The following is a 22,068-nucleotide window of genomic DNA, read 5'->3' on the forward strand; positions in this document are numbered from 1 at the left end:
TTCTTTTCTTTATGTCGCTGATCTCAGACAGCTTTGTCACATTCTTGTCAATCAATTTTTTGTTCGATATTACATCATACGTTGGGTAACCTGTAACATCAGCTCCAATAATACTGAAGCACATGTACAGTTGAGCATAATTAGGATGAACACAACCATCTCCAATATTTATGTTAATCCATGTATACCTTTTGGGGAAATTTAGATTGTTTGTAGTCATCTCATTCACTGGGAATGAATAAAACTGATAGATTTTAATCTTGTTCATTTAATAAGAATAAAATTTTATTGGAACATTTCTAAAACAATTGTCACACAAGCACCACTGAAGTCAATTACATTATCATTCCCATAAGTTGCAGTTATCTATATTTCCAGAAAAGCATGTATCGTGAATGGTACATATCCCGAATAGTATGTTTCTAAATCCTGAATACTACCAGGCAGCAGCTGTCTACTGAGAGTAACAACAGGGAAGTACCTGATTTCGTGACATTTTATGAGTTCCTATCTGCGTGCTTTGGTAGTTAATTTTTTGTATTTCTGCGTGTTAATTCAATATCTACTAGACACAGTTCCCAATTTTTCGTTTGTGTGGGAAAGTAAACTCATTTAGTGACAATTTTACTAGTACGTAATCAGGCGTGAATTATTTAGTCTTATCTGTGTACTTTGGTAGTTTGATTTTTGAATCGCTGCATGTTAGTCTAATTTATTAGACACAGTTATTGTGTTTTCGTCAGTATCGAGACTTGAGTTTTGTAGCGCCGAAGCCGTTTGTTCGTTTGTTTTGAAAGGTAGTGATCGCTCGTTAGCATTAATCAGTCAGGCAGCAGCCACCAGACAAGACAGACCAGCAACAGGGATGTAGCTGATTTAGTGACAATTTACGAGTTCCTAACCAAGAGCGAGTTATATAATTTCTTCGTTTTAATTTAATATTTACTAGACAAAGTTCTCACATTTTCGTTTGTGTCGGAAAGTAAACCGATTATGTGACATTTTACAATTTCCAAACAAACAGCTAGTTATTTAGTCTAACCTGTGTGCTTTGATGGTTTAGTTTTTGGATCTCTGCGTGTTAACCCTCACATTACCAAGTGGGGTATTCTGAATACCCCAGGTTGATTTTTTCCCTATAATAATGTTATCTGAAGGGCCACATGCCTGTGGTTTCATGACTTTGTACTAAGATGATTGACGTTGGATTCGACTGTCTAATTTTTTTGGCTTTATCATTGTTATTCAAGTCATTCATTGGTGGGATTGTGAGACTAGCCCGCTTGGTATGAAACGTCTTATTTTCTTAATCGTAGCAAAAGAAGATTTTGGGAAATATATCTGTCATTTATCTTCTTTGTTGAGTTTTGCCATATATCCAATGTTTGTTATTGTTGCTGGTTACTATTGTTGAGTTGAATTTGACGTTCACTGTTGAGCTGACATTACATGAGTCAGTATTTCATCTGCAAGTGAGGATGTCCAAAGGATTTTCTAGCGACGAGATAATGGAAATTCAATAAAATTCTGATGTCAGTGACGATGAAAATGAACGGAACATTGATAATGAACTGAATGAATATATGGAACCTCTTGACACAGACCATAAGCCGGCCGGTGTGGTCGAGCGGTTCTAGGGGCTTCAGTCTGGAACGGCGCGACCGCAACGGTCGCTGGTTCGAACCCTGCCTCGGGCATGGACGTGTGTGATGTCCTTAGGTTGGTTAGTTTTAAGTAGTTCTAAGTTCTATGGGACTGATGAGCTTAGATATTGAGTCCCATAGTGCTCAGAGCCATTTGAACGATTTGAACCACAGACCATATCATACCCTCAGATGAAGGTGATGATAAAAACTATCAGAAGACACTACACACTCACGTGAACAAGTAGAAGAAGAAGAAGCGGATGATGAAGAAGAAGAAGATGAAGTCACTCGAGATTTGTTTGTTTCAAGAAGTGGACTACAATTTTCTAGTGAACCACCAAAAGGTGGGCGGCGTCGACGACGCAACGTTTTCAACGTAACACCTGGCCCAGTGAATGATGGAAAAACAATCAAAACAATAACAGAGTCATTTTTATTATTTATCTCAACAGATATCGTGAACATCATTGGCGAAGAAACGAACAGGGAAGCAAAAGGAGTAATATCTTTGTGGAATCCAGCTCATTCTTCGAACAAAAGGACATGGAGAGATATAAATGCCACTGAAGTGTACGCTGTATTAGCAGTTCTAATAGGAGCTGGTCGAACTCATGGACAATGCACAAGTGCTTTCGATCTGTGTTGAGGTAATGTTGCCTTTCGGCAACCATTCTCTTCTGCTGCCATGTCAAGAAACAGATTTTTGTCTATACTGAAATTCTTGCGATTTGACAACAGAGACATAAGAGCACAGAGAATTAAAGAAACCAAGGACAAGCTACAAGCCGTCAGGGTAATGTTCGACAGATTTCAGTCAAACTTGTGCAAGAACTACTATCCTTATGAACATGTGACTATTGATGAACGTTAGCAACGTACCGAGGAAACTGCCGTTTTAGGCAAGCCTGGCAAGTATGGCATTAAAGTTTGGGTTTGTACTGATGTGAAGACATATTACGGATCCAAATTTACACAGGAATGGTGGACAATACCCTGGAAGTGAATCAAGGACAGAGAGTTGTTTTGGATCCGATGGAACCATTTCTGAATAACGGTCATGGTGTAACAACTGATAATTCGTTCACCAGTTTTCCATTGGCCGCTGAACTACTAAGAAAGAGATTCCGAAGGAATTCTTGCCAGACAGAAATAGAGAAGTTCACTCTACAATGTTTGGCTTCACAAATGACTTGATCATAGTTTCGTATGTTCCAGAGGAGGGAAAGACAGTAATACTCCTCTGTACTCAGCATAATGAGAGACAAGTGAGTGGTTAAGAAAGTGAACACAAACCCGAAATCATACTGCACTACAACAACACCAAAGGGTCTGTAGATAATGGGGATTAAATGACAAGAGAATACAGTTGTTTTAGAGGAACGAGGCGGTGGCCACTAAGAGTCTTCATGGAAATGATAGATATTGCTGCACTGAATGCATATATTCTGTACACTGAAAGATTTCCTGAATGGCAGAAGAATAACCGATGCTGGCGTAAACTGTTCACGACTGAACTGGCATTTGGACTCAGCAAAGGCAACAAGGAAGAAAGAGCGAAACATATTAACGGTCTCCATAATGATGTGCAACATGCACTGAAAGCTTGTGGTATTGCAATTCCTACAGCAGTGATCCCGACCCAGTGTTCCAAGTTACCAACGCCACAAAGATGTCAAGATTGCAAGGGAAACGAAGATCGGAAAACAAGATTCTCTTGTGTAGCCTGCAAGAAACCTGTTCGTAATATACACAGAAAAGAAACTGTTACTGTGAAGTGCATACAGTGCAAAAATTTACTTGACTGAAAAGCTGAAAAATGTCTTTTGTTATTTTACTGCAGTGACTGTTGAGGTACATAGATTATTAATTTTCTGTTCGTTGAGTACTGAATTTAATGAAAGATATAAAAACTTTTGGTACGTTGTATCTGTGATCTAATTAAATACTTCTAACTACCTAAAAAGCTGTTTTTCAATACTAAATACTCCCATTCAATGGAAATAACGAAATCTGAGAACAAATAAATCTTTTGGGGTACTCCAAATACCTCGCTTGGTAAAATAGAGGTGTATAAAAGCTTGGTAACGGTTGGTTAATCAAATTTACTGGACACGCTCTTGCATCTTCGTCAATGTGTATACTATTATTCTGCAGCGCATGTCGATAATCCTTCCTTTGTCTGTGTAGTGTAGTTTTCCATGGTCTTTAGCATGGAGAGGCACTGTGAATGTTGTGTGTGGATGCGAGCCGAGTTGGTGACACATCGCTCTCAGCTCCAGCTTGTGTTGGCTTCGGTTACACAGCTTTAGGATACAGTAGATGGTAATCACTGTTGTGGACCAGCTGTGGGGATCCAACGGATGTCCACCGCGACCCACCAGTCCACCAATCGGTCTGCACCAGTGGACAGCCCAATTACTGGTTGCATTGACGTTGACCAAGCATCTGTGGCAGAGTGGGAGGTCGCCTCAGGGTGTGGCAGGGGCCGAACGTAAGGCCTCGCTTAGTCTAACAAACAGGTTCCAGGTACTGGCGCTGGCTGACACAATCCCTGAGCCAAGTGCAGTCGTTTCTCCTGTTTCAGAATAAAACCTCCGAACCTGCAAGATCTGGGAAGTTGTAGAGGGTGGTATTATTGTAGTTGGGAGCTCCAATGTTACCCACATTATGGAGACCCTTAGGGAAGTGGCTGCCATGCTGGGAAGAAAGCCATCGTGCTCTCCGTGTGCATACTGGATGGAGTCATTCCAGATGTAGAACGGTTCTTTCAGGATGCCATGAAGAGCACAGGGTGCTGCCAACTGCAGGTGATGGCACACGTCAATATCAGTAATGTGTGCTGCTTTGGATTGGAAAAGACTCTTTCTCGTTTCGAGCAGCTATCAGAAGTGGTAAAGGCTGCCTGTCTTGCTTGCGATATTAAAGCAAAGTTTACCATTTGCAGCATAGTCGACAGGAGCGATTGTGGGATAGTGGTACGAGATCTTAGTGGAGGATCTGAATCAGAGACTCAGACCTTTCTCTGATTATGTAGGCTCCAAACTGCTAGAGTTGAACCACAGGGGTTTCTGTTTCCACTATTCAGGTCAAGGGAGTCCATTACACACAGGAGGCGGCTACATGTATGGCAATAGCTGTGTGGCGGAGTTTGGGGGTTTTTAGGTTAGAAGGTTTTGGTGAAACACGAAAAGAGCTCCAATCTCCAAGGGAGCAGGCTGAACACAGGGAGAACGTATATCTAGGAACCATCAGTAGAACAGTTGTAAACTGTCGTAGCTATGTTGCGAAAGTACCAGAATTCCATGTGCTGATACAAACCACTGATGCTCAAATAGTTGTAGGCAGTTAAATCTTGATGAAGCCTTGGGTAAGTTCAGCCGAAGTTTTCGCGAAGGACCTAATGATGTTCATAAAAAATAAATACAGTTAGCGGTCTTGTGTTTGCTGTTGTTAGAAGTAGTTTATCTTGTAGCAAGGTCGAAGTACATAGTTCCTGCGAGTTAGTATGGATAGAGGTCATTTCTGGCAACTGGAATAAAATAATAACTCGATCCTCTTACCAACGTCCCAACTGAGATGATAAAATTGTTGAAGGGCTCAAAGGAAACTTTGGTCTCATTTCAAATATGAATCTGACTCATACAATTACAACTGGTGGTGACTACAATTTACTTTTGATATGTTGGCGAAAATATATGTTTCAATCCAGAGATATGCACAGAACTAAATTGTGCTAAATGGATTGTCTGAAATTTATTACCAGCAATTAGTTTATGAGCCCATTCGAATAGTAAGCGGTTCTGAAACCACATTTGATCTCCTAGCAACAAATAATCCAGAACTAACAACGAGCTTCAAAACCGAAACAGGGAATTAGTGAACACAGGCTTATCGTAGGGAAACTGAATACCATAATTCTGGAATCCTCCAAAAATAAACAAAAAAATGTATGTGTTCAGAAAAACAAATAAAATTTGTCTTTGCGCCTTCCTTCTAAATTAACAATGTAAGTGTGAACTAGCTGTGACTAGAATTCATAGTAGCAATATCAAAAGGAAGTGAGAACTTTATACCAAATAAATTAATGCACGACGAAGATGATCACTCTTGTTACGCAGAACAGGTCAGAACACTGTTGCGGAAACAACGAAAAAAGCATGCCAAATTTAAGCGAACAGAAAATTCCCGAGATCTGTGATCTTTTACAAAAGCTCGAAGTTAGCATGGGCTTCGATGTGAGATGCTTATAGTAGTTTCCACAACGAAACCGTATCTCGAAATCTGGCAGATAATCCAAAGAGAGTCTGTTCATATGCAAAGAATGCTACCGGCAAGCCTTCTCTGGGCGATAGCAACGAAAATACTTTCGTCAAGAGTGCAGCTAAAGCAGAATTACTTAATGCTTCCTTCCGAAATTCATTCACCAAGGAAGATGAAGGGAATATTCCAGAATTCGAATCAAGAACAGCTGCCAACATGAGTAAGTTAGAGGTACATGTCCTCAGAGTAGTGAAGCACCTCAAATCATTTAATACAGCAAGTCTTCCGTTCCAGACTGTATAGCAATTAGGTTCCTTTCGGGGTACACTGATGGAGTAGTTCCATACTTAGCAGCCAAATGCAACCGCTCGCTCGACCAAAGTTGCAAAGCAATGGAGCAGGTGAAACAAGGAATCATAGGATTAGGTTTTAATGTTCTGAAAGCTAGTGGAGGAAATAGAGAAGATGGAAAGCAAATGTTTCCTCACTACCATTATCTTGAAGCATTTGATGACAAACCAGCAGTTGAGCACTATGATACTGATAAAAGAGATTACGTGCTCAATGCATCAGAAATGCAGGATTTAATGAAGAAATGTTGAATGAATGTTAGATAAGCTAGGAGAATCAGTTATATATTTTGAGTTAGACAGTACAGCATATATTGATGATGGTAAAAATACTGTGGAAACAGATTGTATGCCGTGTGAATGGAGTGATGAGTCAGGAAACAACTGTATTAAAATTGGGCATCGACTGGACCTAAAGGTTACTATTTTGAGAAAAATTATAAAAATACTGTGATGAAGATTAATGGGTTTACTTTAAATTATTAGAATATTCAAAACTTGCATGATGAATCTGTGATAAGATTGACTGATAATGAAGAGAAGGGGAAGATACAGTTCAACCGGATAAGCAAAGATGTTAAAACAAAAAATTTAATCAATAAGGAAGTTACATAAGAATTATTATTTCAGTACGATAAAAGAGAAGTTCCAGAAGGTTATGATTGCCTTGTTGATATTACAAAAATAGTGGGCTAGGAGCAGATGTTTTATATAGCATTAGTGGATGTTAATATCTGAATACTAGATATGGTGAAAAAGTCTGTATAACTAGTAAGAGTCTTTTAGCAGACAGATATTTGAAATTAATAACTAACTGGAATTTTCTATGTTTTAGAAGATGGAAACGTCCAACTGAGATACAGTGGACTGAAGAAAGCGAAAAATAATAATAATGAATTTCATGATTCGGAACTTTTAATATGAATTCCATTAAAATTTTACTTTGGCTTATTTGAAGAAAAATATATTTGGTTATTAATGGAATTTTATGTGTTTTATATGGCATTCCAGAGGGAGAAGGAATTCTACCGCTAGACTTATTAAAAATGAAAATAAACAAAAAATAAAGTAAACAAAAAAAAAACAATTATAAACTAAAATAAAAAGTACAATATATTGTACCTAAATCTGGTCATTTGTCTGCTCAAAATAAGTAGTCTTGCAAAAAATGTACTGGGTGGTTGACTGTTTTGTCACGCTATGCACTCTGCAAGCCACCGTGGCTGTGAATGTTCCCTCTTCTATTCCCATCAGGTAAATATCGATGACATACAATCGGAGTGCAACCTTCTGTGAGATTACTTATCCAAACTGGTTAATAAGTGTTAGACAGAAGCCTTGGCCCTAATTAAAAAAATTATAAAGCAGCAGCATTAATGCGATTTTTACACAGGTTCTGCGTCGGTGATGATTCATGAAAATATCTAGCGAACTAAAATTCTTACGAAAAATTCCATATTTTCTGCAGTTCTACGCCGAACACGAGGATCTTAGAGTTACTGAAGACTCCTGTCGGCTACACCCGCTGCACTAACCCAATCCGATTTTCCTTACCACGAATTTTTAGTGTAAATTACTGTTACGCTATGGCACTCTGTATCAGACATGTACTATGTCTTTCCACTGCTTCTTGTTGTCGAGGTCTTAGCTAGGCGTCCGACGTGTCAGTTACACTCGTATCCAAATAAAGTCCGCCACATACTTTCCTGTAAGCTACAGCGTCGTCAGTGAACTACCTGACAGTGCTAAATCTTTTACAGATGTATTGAGGAAACGGTTGGCCCTAATTTGTTGCCGGTCGCCGTGGCCGAGCAGTTCTAGGCGCATCAGTCCGGAACCGCGCGACTGCTACGGTCGCAAGTTTGAATCCTGCGTCGGGCATGGATGTATGTGATGTCCTTAGGTTAGTTAGGTTTAAGTAGTTCTGAGTTCTAGGGGACTGATGACCTCAGATGTTAAGTCCCATAGTGCTCAGAGCTATTTGAATCATTTCAACCTAATTTGTTTCTCTGTGACTGTCCACTGGTATCAGTCATGACCATTCAAATCAGTGGTCAACTCATTATTTGTTTTGGAATGGAATGATGTATCGTCCCAGTAGCAGAAATTTTGGAATGGTACCACAATGATCCCTAATACGGGGACGTTTAGAGTCACTTTAAAAAAAAAAAAAGGAATATCGCGTACGATATTTGAAAATTTGCAGAGCTTAGGAAAGATATTACATACAATGTCACCGAACTGCAAAATAAGGATACGTACAACCTGCTTAAAGAAAGTAAAACTTTGCAAACTATATACTTGTTCTCGGTTTCGTCTTCTTTCTTAAAATACTACTGCCACAAGACAATATAACAAAGCAGCTGAAATAAATAGTGTCATATGTGTTTTCATTCCGTAGTGCTAATAATCGTAATTTCCGGAGGGACTCTGTGCACCGTAGTATACAAGCGAGTTCTGCTCCCGCCATCTGGCGAATACGGCCTGGAGATCTCGGCGAACTCCTCACATATTCGGTATTTGGGGACCTCTCGATGTAAGCTCATCAAATGCCACATCTTTGGTGCCGTTACTGATACGAAGCACTAGCTTGCCAATAAGTCTACATTCAAGCAGCTGGCGCATTTATGCCGCCGAAAGAATCTTCGAATCGTATGAAAAGGGGATCCTCTCTAGGAATTTCATCTATATCACCACCCCATAGGCGATGTTGATGACTTCCTCCTATGCGGTGACACTTCACTAGGACGGAATCGATTCAACTCCTCGCAAGATCCCGTCAGTTTACTAAACCTCCTGAAGTGTCTCAGTCGAGGTAGAAAATCTCTAGAACAACGTACAAGAGGCGTACGACTGGCCTGCTTTTCCACCAGGTATTTGCAGATATTAGGGCAGTTTTTCCTGGAATTATCCTACTCAGCCGTTGCGCAGGATTTTCTCCTACCTGTTTTGCCGTGAAGGTCTTGTGTTAATATCCCTCGCAGAAGCTGTAGCAGCGCCATCGATTTGTCCGTAAAGTGCAGTTCTGTACCCTACAATCGTAAGTGACAGTGCAGCTAGCTATATTATTTAAAAAACGTCTGTGACTGCCATTACTACATTTTTATTTGGGAGAACACCTCAAAATGCTAACAATGAAACAATATACCACTTATTAACTCAATAACTGTAGTGCGTTCACCATAAGAATGAACTTGATGTAAATATTACACGATGTATTCTTCCGCACTTGTGGAAGTCTCCTCAGATTTCGTTTCATATGGACAGGAAAACAAGCTATCCTGAGTATAGTCAAATACGATAACAAGGATACGTTGTGTGCTGTGCGTTATGCGAACATCGACTCAACGATAATGCGGGAAAACAGCCTTAACAGCTGGTCCAGCTAACAAGCAGTGATATAAACAGCTGCAGTTAAGACGTAAATTGGGACGATCAGAGAAACAACATAGCTTCGAAGGCCATTTACATTTGGTATGGAATGAAGTGTTTTACTGTAAAACTCAGGCAATGTGTTTTTCTTCGGGAACGAAACCGTAAACATAAGCTCTCGTTCTTAGCTAACAACCTAGCGTAGTTAGGAACAAGAGTTATCAAAATTCCTAACTTAACGCAGCCGACAAAGTAATTTTTCTGCGTGAGCTTTGCGTAAAAGCAGGGATTTTACCGTGTAATTAATAGTATTGACGCCAGTGAGGTTGCTACTTGCAGTTAGTCATCTGGTAATTGCTGAACTCCTTCCGGATCCGAGAAATACACATCAGTACTGTAATTGTTACCTGCTACCTTGATAACGAGGCGATCAACATCAGAATCCACGAAGCCATCTCTTTTTATGATGTGCTGTTCTCCATCAGGCCTGTATTAGGCAGTGACGTATGACAAAGCTTCGTACATCAGTTACAGTACGTCTAGCAGCTTAAATGCAGATTTATTTATCACTACGAATCCCTGAACTTGGCTCCAGATTACTTTTATTGGGTTCACATTGCAGTGGTACAGGGGCAGCTGTGAAAATACAGCATCTGCAGGGTGTGGTTGATGAAGTGAAAATTGTTATTCATTTTTCTACTACGCTTATCATTCTGACTCCTCAGAGACCATATGTAAACAATATAAATAAAGAGTATTTGAGTCTTTTTATTTTTGTCCCAAGAATTTAGTTTATAGTATCTTCTTAACTGAAATAATCTTTATTAAAAGTCTTCCATAAAATGCTAATAATTTAGAAATATTTGCAATGAAAATTGTAATTTATCGTGCGACGTGTAATTAGGAATAGGAAGACGTGTGTTTTTCATAAAAAATTATGAGATATATGCTAATTATCATATATTTGATGAATTTTATTCTTAATTATGTAGATATTCGAAATGCACAAAAACAAAAATAAAAAAAACAAATCGAGGTTCGAACCACTGATTTATAGAATACACATGTGCAATTCTCTAACGCTACCCGTTCAGCCACACATCTCGTTGCCAGAAACGATTGTACTTTATTAAAAATGTTTCTCGGAAACCTCTAAAGCCGATTTTCTCTGCAAGCTTGTGGAAGACGTTTGAAGAACAACTTGTTGCTCACCAGTTATTAACAGTGTTGCACACGTTTGTTTCACCACGGAGCACAAACAGCGACAATCATTTTCACAGTACTTATGGACAGCTAGACAATCAGAGCACAATCATCGGTTACAGAGACTGCTACTATACACGAAGATTCAAATAAATATTACATGGCTAGAGTATGCTTAAGACAAAAACGTTGATAGCTATTAATATATTAGATTAACTTAAGGTTTCATTTACCGTAACACTGAAACAAGATATCTAATACATACATAGGACCGTCATCCAAGAGCGGAATAACACCAGTGTACGTGTGTTACGGCAGCTGACCAATCACCGCGTCTGTGATTGTTATATCAGGTTTATTATTATGATGATCGAAGTACAGCACTTTTCGAGGGCATGGTCGTTCGACAGAACTCGCTTAGGAGGCACCCTATCGGCGACTGGTGAGTATGGCACGCAGTCGAGATCTTGTACTTATAATCGTGAAACATCGTAGCTCTTCGTACAACTTCGTTATTTTAAACCATATCCATCTCTTTATTGAAACAACTCGTTTCTTACGTAGGAATATAGGTGTAAGTACTTGTCACCGACAGGCTTCCTCAAGTACTTGTAGTGGAGAAAGTGGCATTTATTAGTAAATATTTATTAAACAAAATCACTTCCTTCGCGCCAGAATGCCTGTGGCTTCCCTACGTAGCGTGCGATGATCAGCCCCAAATGGCTCTAATGGCTCTGAGCACTATGGGACTTAACATCTATGGTCATCAGTCCCCTAGAACTTAGAACTACTTAAACCTAACTAACCTAAGGACATCACACAAAACCGAGTCATCACGAGTCAGAGAAACTCCCTGACCCCGCCGGGAATCGAATCCGGGAACCCGGGCGCGGGAAGCGAGTCAGCCCCAAATCTATGATATTTCCGAACCGGTGCAAATCTTGGTACTCGCGCCAGCCTCTCCCACTCGAGTGTTTGAGAAAGGACGTCAAAAATTTAAAAATATCACTTTTTCAAAAGTATGTTAATCTTGTAGAGCATATCTTTCTGATGAGTTTCACATATAAAATTTACATGTTCGAGGAATTCACACAGCATTTTTCTATCGCACGTGACAGTATTTCGTTCTGTGAAATTCAAACGTGTATACTTTGTAACGGAAGTCATCAAACCTGCATTCAGGACAATGGAAATTAAAACGTCATGTGGTGCTCTCCTACTCCAAGTCCGCCGGTCTGACACACTAGCCCCTCTAAAAAAAAAAAATTAAAAAAAAATAAAAATTGTTACCGGGACAATAAGAACTCTCCAGTAAAATTGCACCCTTTACTGCCTATTAAGTAATAACTTTCTCTTTTGTGTGACATAAAATTAAATATAGGAAACATAAAACCATATTAGTACAAATTTATGTGCCAACTACCTCCGAAAATGATGAAGAGATTGAAGAAATGTCTGATGCAATGAAAGAAATTATTGAGATAGAATTTTATAGTCATGGGGCACTGGAACTCGATAGTAGGGAAAGGAATAGAAAAAAAAGTAGTAGGTGAATATGGACTAGGGGTAAGGAATGAAAGAGGAAGCCGCCTGGTAGAATTTTGCTCAAAGCATAACTTAATCAAAGCTAACACTTGGTTTAAGAATCATGAAAAAGGGCTGAGTACGTGGAAGAGCCATGGAGGTTTCAGATAGATTACGTAATGGTAAGACAGAGGTTCAGGAACCAGGTTTTAAATTGTAAGACATCTTCAGGGGCAGATGTGGACTCAGATCACAATTCATTGGCTATGAACTGTAGATTATAACTGAAGACACTGCAAGAAGATAGGAATTTAAAGGAGTTGGACCTGGATAAACTGAAAGAACCAGAGGTTGTAGATAGTTTCAGAGAGAGAGTTAGGGAAGAAAAGACAAATACAGGGGAAAGAAATACAGTAGAAGGAGAATGGTTAGCTTTGAGAGATGAAATGGCGAAGGTAGCAGAGTATCAAGTAGGTAAAAAGGCGAGGGCTAGTAGAAATCATGAATAAATGAAATGGATGAAAATAGACTGTGTTTTCCCACTGACGGCAACGGCCTGATACAAGTCGGGGTACCTGCTTTCAAAGATTCAAGCGGTGAGCTAGTCCGTGTAAAAGGGTACCGCAGTTAATGCTCGCTACACACTGAATTACACTTAATCACTTAGTTATAGCTCTAGTTCTTTCCACTCCTTTCTGTTTGTCGTGATGCTTGTCCACTGTCTTCCTTCTTGTTATCTGAATATGTCCAACCATTTACGTCTTGGTTTTCCTGTGAGCCTCCTGGCGATATAGCGATCCCATGTGCCATGCGGTCCATCTGTAGTCTTGCCGACTTGTCACATGGTCGCCCGATTTCCATTTGGTCTTCGTAGCTTGTTGTGCCATGTCTAATGTTACTGACAACTTGTGTAAAGAGGTGTTCGATATTCTGCCTTTCAGAGAGATGCCAAGGATCTCCTTCTGCATTTTCCTTTGGCATACCTGTAGAGTGTTTCCCTCTTTGGCTTTGAGAGCCCATGTCTGACATCCATGTAATAACACGGGAAAAACGCAGCTTTCGAGTGCTCTGTTTTGAGCCTCCTATTCAGCGTTCTCTCTAGCAATATGAGCTTTCCAAGCAAAGGAACCTCTTTGTTTTATTTCTTTTTCCACTTTGTTGTTAAAGGAAATTATTTGCCCTAGGTATATGTATTGTGACGCATACATTAGTTCCGTTCCTTCAAGATATATCGGGGTTTCTAATTAATTTGCCATTACTTGCGTTTTAGATTTGTTCATTATGAGTTCTTCCATCTTGCTTTGTATGTTAAGCTCTTTGAGCATTGATTGCAGCTCCCATGCATTTTTTGGGAAGAGGGCTATGTCGTCATCGAACCTCAAATTTGTTACTCTCTTCCCATTGAGGCATATTCCGCCTTTCTTATTCCATTCTACTACTTGATAGCTTGAGTAACAAAAGAGATACTGAATATAATTGATGAAAGGAGAAAATATAAAAACGCAGTAAGTGAAACAGGCAAAAAGGAATACAAACGTTTCAAAAATGAGATCGACAGAAAGTGCAAAATGGCTAAGCACGGATTGCTAGAAGACAAACGTAAAGTTTCAGAGGCATATATCACTAGGGGTAAGATAACACTACCTACAGGAAAATTAAAGAGACATTTGAAGAAAAGACAACAACGTATATGAATATCAAGAGCTCAGATGGACAAACAGTCCTAAGCAAAGAAGGGAAAGCAGAAACGTGGAAGGAGTATACAGAGGGTCTATACAAGAAAGATGCACTTGAGGGAAATATTATGGAAATGGAAGAGGACGTAGAGGAAGATGAGAAGGGATAAATTATATTGCTGGAAGAATTTGACAAATCACTGAAAGACCTCAATAAAAAAAGGCCCCAGGAGTAGACAACATTCCATTATAAGTACTGATAGCCTTGGAAGAGCCAGCCATGATAAAACTCTACTATCTGGTGAGCAAGATGCTCAGACCTCTAGGAGAATATAGTAATTACAATCCCAAAGAAAGCAGATGTCGACAGCTGTAAAAATTCTCGAACTGTCAGTTTAAGAAGTCATGGCTGGAAAATACTAACACGTATTATTTACAGACGAATGGAAAAACTGGGAGAAGCTGACTTCGTTGAAGTTTGATTTCAGCAAAATTGGTGGAACACGCGAGGCATTACGGACCTTACGATTTAGCTTAGAAGACAGATTAAGGAAAGGCAAACCTACGTTCCAAGCATTTGTAGACTTAGAGAAAGCTTCTGACAACGGTGAATGGAATACTCTCTTTCAAGTTCTAAAGGTGGCAGGGGTAAAATACAGGGAGTGAAGGAGTATTTACATTTTGCACAGAAACCAGACTGCAGTTATAAGACTCGAGGGGCATGAAAGGGAAGCAGTGGTTGACAAGGGAGTAAGACTGGGATTTATCTTCTCCGCAATGTTATTAAATCTGTATATTGAGCAAGCAGTAAAGGACACAACAGAAACATTTGGAGTTGGAATTAAAATCCATGGAGAAGAAATAAAAACTTTGAGGTTTGTCGATGACACTGTAATTCTGTCAGAGACAGCAAAGGACCTGAAAGAGCAGTTGAGTGAAATGGACACAGTCTTGACAGGAATATATAAGATGAACATCAACAAAAGCTAAATGAGGATAATGGAACGTAGTCGAATCAAATCAGGTGATGCTGAGGGAATTAGATTAAGAAATGACACATTTAAAGTATTAAATGTGTCTTACTACTTGAGGAGCAAAATAACTGATCATGGTCGAAGTAGAGTGGATACAAAATGTAGACTGGCAATGGAAAGGAAAGCGTTTCTGAAGAAGAGAAATTTGTTAACATCAAGTACAGAGTTAAGTGTCAGGAAGTCGTTTCTGAAAGTAGATGCATGAAGTGCTGCCACGTGTGGAAGTTAAACATGGACAATACTTAGACAAGAAGAAAGTAGTGTCTATTTAGTGCATTCATCCCTTGGTCTCTCTCTACGATTTTTGCCCTCCACGCTGCCCTCCAGTACTAAACTGGTGATCCCTTGATTCCTCAGAACACTTCTTAACAAACGATCCCTTCTTCTAGTAAAGTTGTGCCACAAATTCCTCTTCTCCTCACTTCTATTCAGTACCTCCTCATTAGTTACATGATCTGTCCATCTAATCTTCAGCATTCTTCTGTAGCACCACATTTCGAAAGCCTCTATTCTCTTCTTATCTAAACTATTTATCGTCCATGTTTCATTTCCATACATGGCTACACTCCATACAAATACATTAAGAAAAGACTTCGTGACACATAAACCTATAATCGATGTTCACAAATTTCTCTTGTTCATAAACACTTTCTTGCCATTGCCAGTCTACATATTATTTCCTATCTACTTCGACCACCATTATTTACTTTGCTCACCAAATAGCAAATCTCATTTACTACTTTAAGTGTCTCACTTTCTAATCTAATTCCCTTAGCATCATCTGATCTATTCGACTACATTCCATTATCCTCGTTTTGCTTTTGTGAATGTCTTTCTTATAACCTCCTTTCAAGACACTGTCCATTCTGTTCAACTGTTCTTCCCGGTCCTTTGCTGTCTCTGTCAGAATTATAATGTCATCAGCATGCCTCAAGGTTTTTTATGTCTTCTGCATGTTTTTTTAACTCCTGCTCCAAGTTTTTCTTTTGTTTTCTTTACTTCTTGCTCAATATACAGATTGAATAACATCTGAGAGAGGCTGCCACCATCTCTTACTCCCTTCCCAACCACTACTTCCCTTTCATGCCCCTCAACTCTTATAACTGCCATCTGGTTTCTGTATAAATCGTAAATAGCTTTTCATACTCTGTTTTTGACACCTTCCACCTTCAGTTTTTGAAAGAGAGTATTCCAGTCAACATTGACAAAAGCTTTATCTAAATCTAGAAATGTTGGTTTACCTTACCTTAATCTATCTTCTAAGATAAGTTGTAGAGTCAGTATTGTCTCAAGTATTGCAACATTTCTATGGAATCCAAACTGATCTTCCGCAGGGTCGGCTTATACCTGTTTCTCCATTAGTTGGTAAGGAATTCATGTTAGTATTTTGCAGTCGTGACACATCTTTCATAGACAGCTCAAATCTTATAGCCTTTTTTTAAAGTTTGATTCGCTTCATCACTTGTCCAGGTTACAGGAGAACAGTTTTTGTTATTGTTCTGATTATGTTTATTTGTTTTTTCTTCAACACATTGGACATACAAATGTAACAACAGTTTTTTCATTTATAGTGATCATTATCAATGCTGGTAAAACTGAATGATACAATCCTCTGGGTGCAAATCTATACTTTTTGTAAGCCCATAATGTCTTTTACCACAATATTTTGGTCTACTATTTATGATGAATGTCAGTTGGGTAGTAATGATAATAATATTGCATAGTTGGGTAAACGCCACACACATCCATATCCACCGATTTTAATGTTAACTCCTTTGGTTCAGGTCTTATTTTTGTTGTATTAGTTTGACTACTTTAAGAGGCATCTCTTGTATTTAATGGTTTGAGTAATTTTTTATTTCTGTAGGCTTTTTTATATTATGCTGACATAATCCAATGACACTGGCACATCTCTACAAAATTATGTTCAATATTTCGTATTTTTGTACTTCTCATTGATGTCTTTTGATATGAGCCATCCACTGATTACTTAATAATTCAGTTTTAAAACATTTTTAGAACTGTGCCTAAACCATCATGATACAGATAAACACACTTGGTTCCTTTACCAATATCACCTGCTTTAGTTTCATCTATACTTACTTCACCACTATTAAGAGCATATTGAATATTACTATTGTTTAAACTGTTCAGTCAGGCTATACTTTCTTTACCATTATTTTCTTGCTATTCTTTATTCAACACACTAATTTTTCTATCAAGCACATATTACGATCTGTCCATAGCAACACAAACTTCACCTGTTTGATAACAGAATGGATTTGGTTTAGCTATTTCTAGGAATTGTTTTCTTATTTCTAAATAAATAATAATTCCAATATTTTTAATTTTTTCCCTGTCTTGTTGAATGTATAGTTTACTATAGTTTCTTGATTCAGCATCTGAGAAATATTTCTCTATCTTTTGGTACCATTGATACAACAAAATAATATTTGGCATCAGGAATAACTCCTTCATTGTTTCAAATCAATTGTTCTTGAGAAGGTAGTAAGTGGTTATAATAAAAATTGCTAAAACCTATAATTTTTATATCTAAATATTTTATTTCCTGTAACATTAATGTAGTTCCTGTTTAGATAGTACATGGATTTATTGTATTTTCAAATCAATAAAACTGAGTGAATTATTAAATCATAACTTATATCATAATGAACTACAAAAGTACACTTTTGATGTCAGATATCACTCACTTACATAACGCACTTTCTGTCTTAAATTTATTAGCAGTGTCACCATTGTACATATGAACATCTATTAGATTTCAATATTTATTATTGTTTCTTACTGAGCTTCATTATCAAACCAGAGGTAGTTTTCAGTGGAGGTTCAAGGAATTTTTTCTGTAAATCATTCTTCACAACATTCAAACTCTTTTCCTGTAACTATATTATTGCATACCCAACACGGGAAAACGTGGTAATCTTGGTATTCTTCATTAATTGTACAACAATTTCTACTACAATTTTGGCATGTTTTGACTATAATTTCCTTATTAAACTTTCTTTCACATGCACAGACCTTTTTGTGTTCTGTGCAGCATGTAACACCAACGATTTTCCATTTTCACAATTGGTTGACACTCTCTCCTTCTTTTCAAACAACATTTATGTACATCAGAGCTCAAACAAATGTGCTTACACCCTTCACATTCAAAAACTGTATCACTAAATTGTTGGTGATTCTTTAAGCATTCTAACGACATCTAATACAGTTTTCACAATAAATCTTATCTTCCACAGTATTGTGTTCTTTCCTTTTGCATAATATACAGACTTCTCTTTCTGCTTTGCAGTTATATTTTTTCATGTTTTTATATGTCTTGTTATATTTATCACAGAGACATGATGATTGTAAGAAAGCCAATGCACTGTTAATCACATCAAAATTGTTGTGATTTTTATGCAGATATATATTTTTTGCATTCTAAGGACCACAACGGATAACTGGATTTGAATTGGTATTCTCAGCACATGCAACATCTATTTAGATATCTAGTAGTTGCTCAATGTTTCTAATATCATAAATACAAAATCGTTGTTCGTTGTATTCTCCTATGGAAATAGATAAAGCTTTCGAATATATTGAGAAGATAAAAAATTTTTACGAAATTTAAGATTACAAACACATAACAAATGATAACAAAATAAGGATTTTTAAAACAATAGTTAGGAGCATTATTACATATGGTTCAGAAGTGTGGACAACAAAATGGCAACTGAAATCAAAATTATTAGCCACAGAAATGGATTTCTGGAGACGTTCAGCAAGAATATCAAGACGAGAAAGAATAAGAAATGAAGTAATCAGAGACAAGATGAAATGTAAAAATTCAATTATTGATTTCATCGAGCACAAACAACAAATGGTATGGACACATCAGACGAATGGAACAGGAAAGGATACCAAAATGCATAATCGACTGGGTACCAATTGGAAGAAGAAAAAGGGGACGACCACCTGATACATGGATACAGGGAGTTCAGTCAGCAATGAGGAAGAACAACATTCCTGAAGATTTATGGACAAATAGAGAAGAGTGAAGAACAATAATTAGTGACTTACTGTAATCTAGAATAGGTGCTGGAAAAATGTACTCACATTGTAAATCCAGAGTAATAATAATAATAAGATCCTCCAATTTGAAGGATTTCAGATGTAATGAAACATTCATTATTTATCAGTGAAGGTTGCCGCTATGCGACACCACCAGAAAATGAGTGTTTTTACATTACTTATAAAGATTTCCACACTCTCAAGAAATTGCCAACCTTGACTTCAGTAACTATAAAAATTACAGTACTGGCTATTATAATTGCTACATTCAGATGATAAATCGGTATTCATTGGACAAATATATTGCACTAGAACTGACATGTGATTACATTTTCACGCAATTTGCGTTAATAGATCCTGAGAAATCAGTACTCAGAACAACCACCTCTGGCCATAATAACGGCCATGATACGCCTGGGCATTGAGTCAAACAGAGCTTGGATGACGTGTACAGGTACAGCTGCCCATGCACGTTAAACACGATACCATAGTTCATCAAGAACAGTGACTGGTGTATTGTTACAAGCCAGTTGCTCGGCCACCATTAACCAGGCGTCTACAATTGTTGTGAGATCTGGAGAATGTGCTGGCCAGGGCAGCAGTCGAACATTTTCTGTATCCAGAAAGGCCCGCACAGGACCTGCAACATGCGGTCATGCATTATCCTGCTGAAATGTAGGGTTTTGCAGGGATAGAATGAAGGGTAGAGCCACGGGTCGTAACACATCTGAAATGCAACGTCCACTGTTCAAAGTGCCGTCAGTGAGAACAAGAGGTGACCGAGAGGTGTAACCAGTGGCACCCCATACAATCACGCCTGGTGATACGCCAGTATGGCAATGAGGAATACCAACTTCCAATGTGCATTCACCGTGATGTCGCCAAACACGGATGCCACCATCATGATGCTGTAAATAGAACCTGGATTCATCCGAAGCATGACGTTTTGCCATTCGTGCACCCATGTTCGTCGTTGAGTACACCGTCGCAGGAGCTACTGTCTGTGATGCAGCATCAAGGGTAACCACAGCCATGGTCTCCGAGTTGATAGGGCATGCTGCTGCAAACGTCGTCGAAGTGTTCGTGCATATGGTTGTTGTCTTGCAAACGTCCCCATCTGTTGACTCATTGATCGTGACGTGGCTGCACGATCCGTTACAGCCATTCGGGTAAGATGCCTGTCATCTCGACAGCTAGTGATAACTGGCTGTTGGGATCCAGCACGGCATTCTGTATTACCCACCTGAACCCACCGATTCCATATTCTGCTAACAATCATTGGATCTCGACCAACGCGAGCAGCACTATCGCGAAACGATAAACCACAATCGCGATAGGCCACAATCCGACCTTTATCAATGTCGAAAACGTGATGGTACTAATTTCTCCTCCTTACACGAAGCATCACAGCAACGTTTCATCAGGCAACGCCGGTCAACTGCTGTTTGTGTATGCGAAATCGGTTGGAAACTTTCCTCATATCAGCACGTTGTAGGTGTCGCCACAGACGCCAACGATGTGTGAATGCTCAGAAAAGCAAATCATTTGCATATCACAGCAACTTCTTCCTTCGTATAAATTTCACGTCTGTAGCACATCATCTTCGTGGTGTAGCAATTTTAATGGCCAGTAGCGTATATGTAAAACTGGGTACTTATGATATGAACCGGTAGCATATGTGCCTTCATCTCAGATACATCTATAATGAATATATTTGAATTTATTAATCGTAGGAATTCACAACTAATTTTAGGTACTTGGTTTAAAGATATACATTTTCCACTGTTTGAAGGGAAAAATATGTTGATAATTAATGATACTTTACCTTTTATTTATTATGGTATATCAAGGGCTGTGAAGCAGGACTCTGAAAAAATTAAACAGATCAAGAAAAATATATGAAGATTTCCATGGGGTAAATATTTACAGGCCTACAATGATATACATTTTCTTAATCAAAAAAGACAGAACGGTATGTTTAGCTGATTTTAAAGGTTACCTGTTTCAGGGACACATTAAAATTCATAATATTTATCAATGAAATGTATCTAAGACATTTTAATAAAAGGTTTTCTAGTTTATGGATTCAAACAGATCTCATCAACAACAAGGCTATATAGAATGAAAAGGAAGTTTTAATCATGAACATTGAAAGGAATAATCTGTGTTTTTATGGAATCAAGTCGCTGATCTCTTAGGGCATGAATGCCCTGTGATGCTATAAAACTGTAGGTTAATTCGAAACACTGTAAAACTTATGTAAACTTCAATAGTGGTGAAATACTTTTATCTAAAAATATTTATTGACATTCAAAATTTGACAGTGAGCCTGGTCTATATGTTTCAAACATGCAACCACATACTATATTTATCACTGAACTGGGATTATATTCATTAAATTTAAGTTTTATATCAAAAATTTTAATAATAAAATTGAAAAGCCATATTATTTCTGACCAATTTTGTTTTTGGTAGCTGGATACCATTTCAAGTACATCTAGGCACAGCTTCTGGTAATGACCCCTGTGGTCAGAATTTCATTTTATGAATTTATTTGCAATTATTCAGAAGAAGATCATAATTGCTTATAACAGTAAATAGGTGCTTGTAATAACTGATAATATGAATAATTTATTGTTTAAAGCTAAGGATGTTACAGAGATATTGGAGTATAAAGATACTAAATAACCCATCAGAAAAAAATATTGATGTAGATGATACAAAAATATTGGGAAACATCACAATATTTATCAATGCATCTGGCTTAAATTATTAATATTAAAATCCAAAAAAGAAGACACTAAATAAATCAGAAAATTGGTTGAGTTTCAACTGAAGTTTTACCATCGATTCCAAAAAGTATTGTGTACCAGCTACAATAAATGAACACATGCAGGAAAAAAAATGAAGATTCAGAAATTGATAAAGT

This window comes from Schistocerca serialis, chromosome 8, assembly GCF_023864345.2.
Source record: "Schistocerca serialis cubense isolate TAMUIC-IGC-003099 chromosome 8, iqSchSeri2.2, whole genome shotgun sequence".
Classification (NCBI taxonomy): Eukaryota; Metazoa; Arthropoda; class Insecta; order Orthoptera; family Acrididae; genus Schistocerca; species Schistocerca serialis.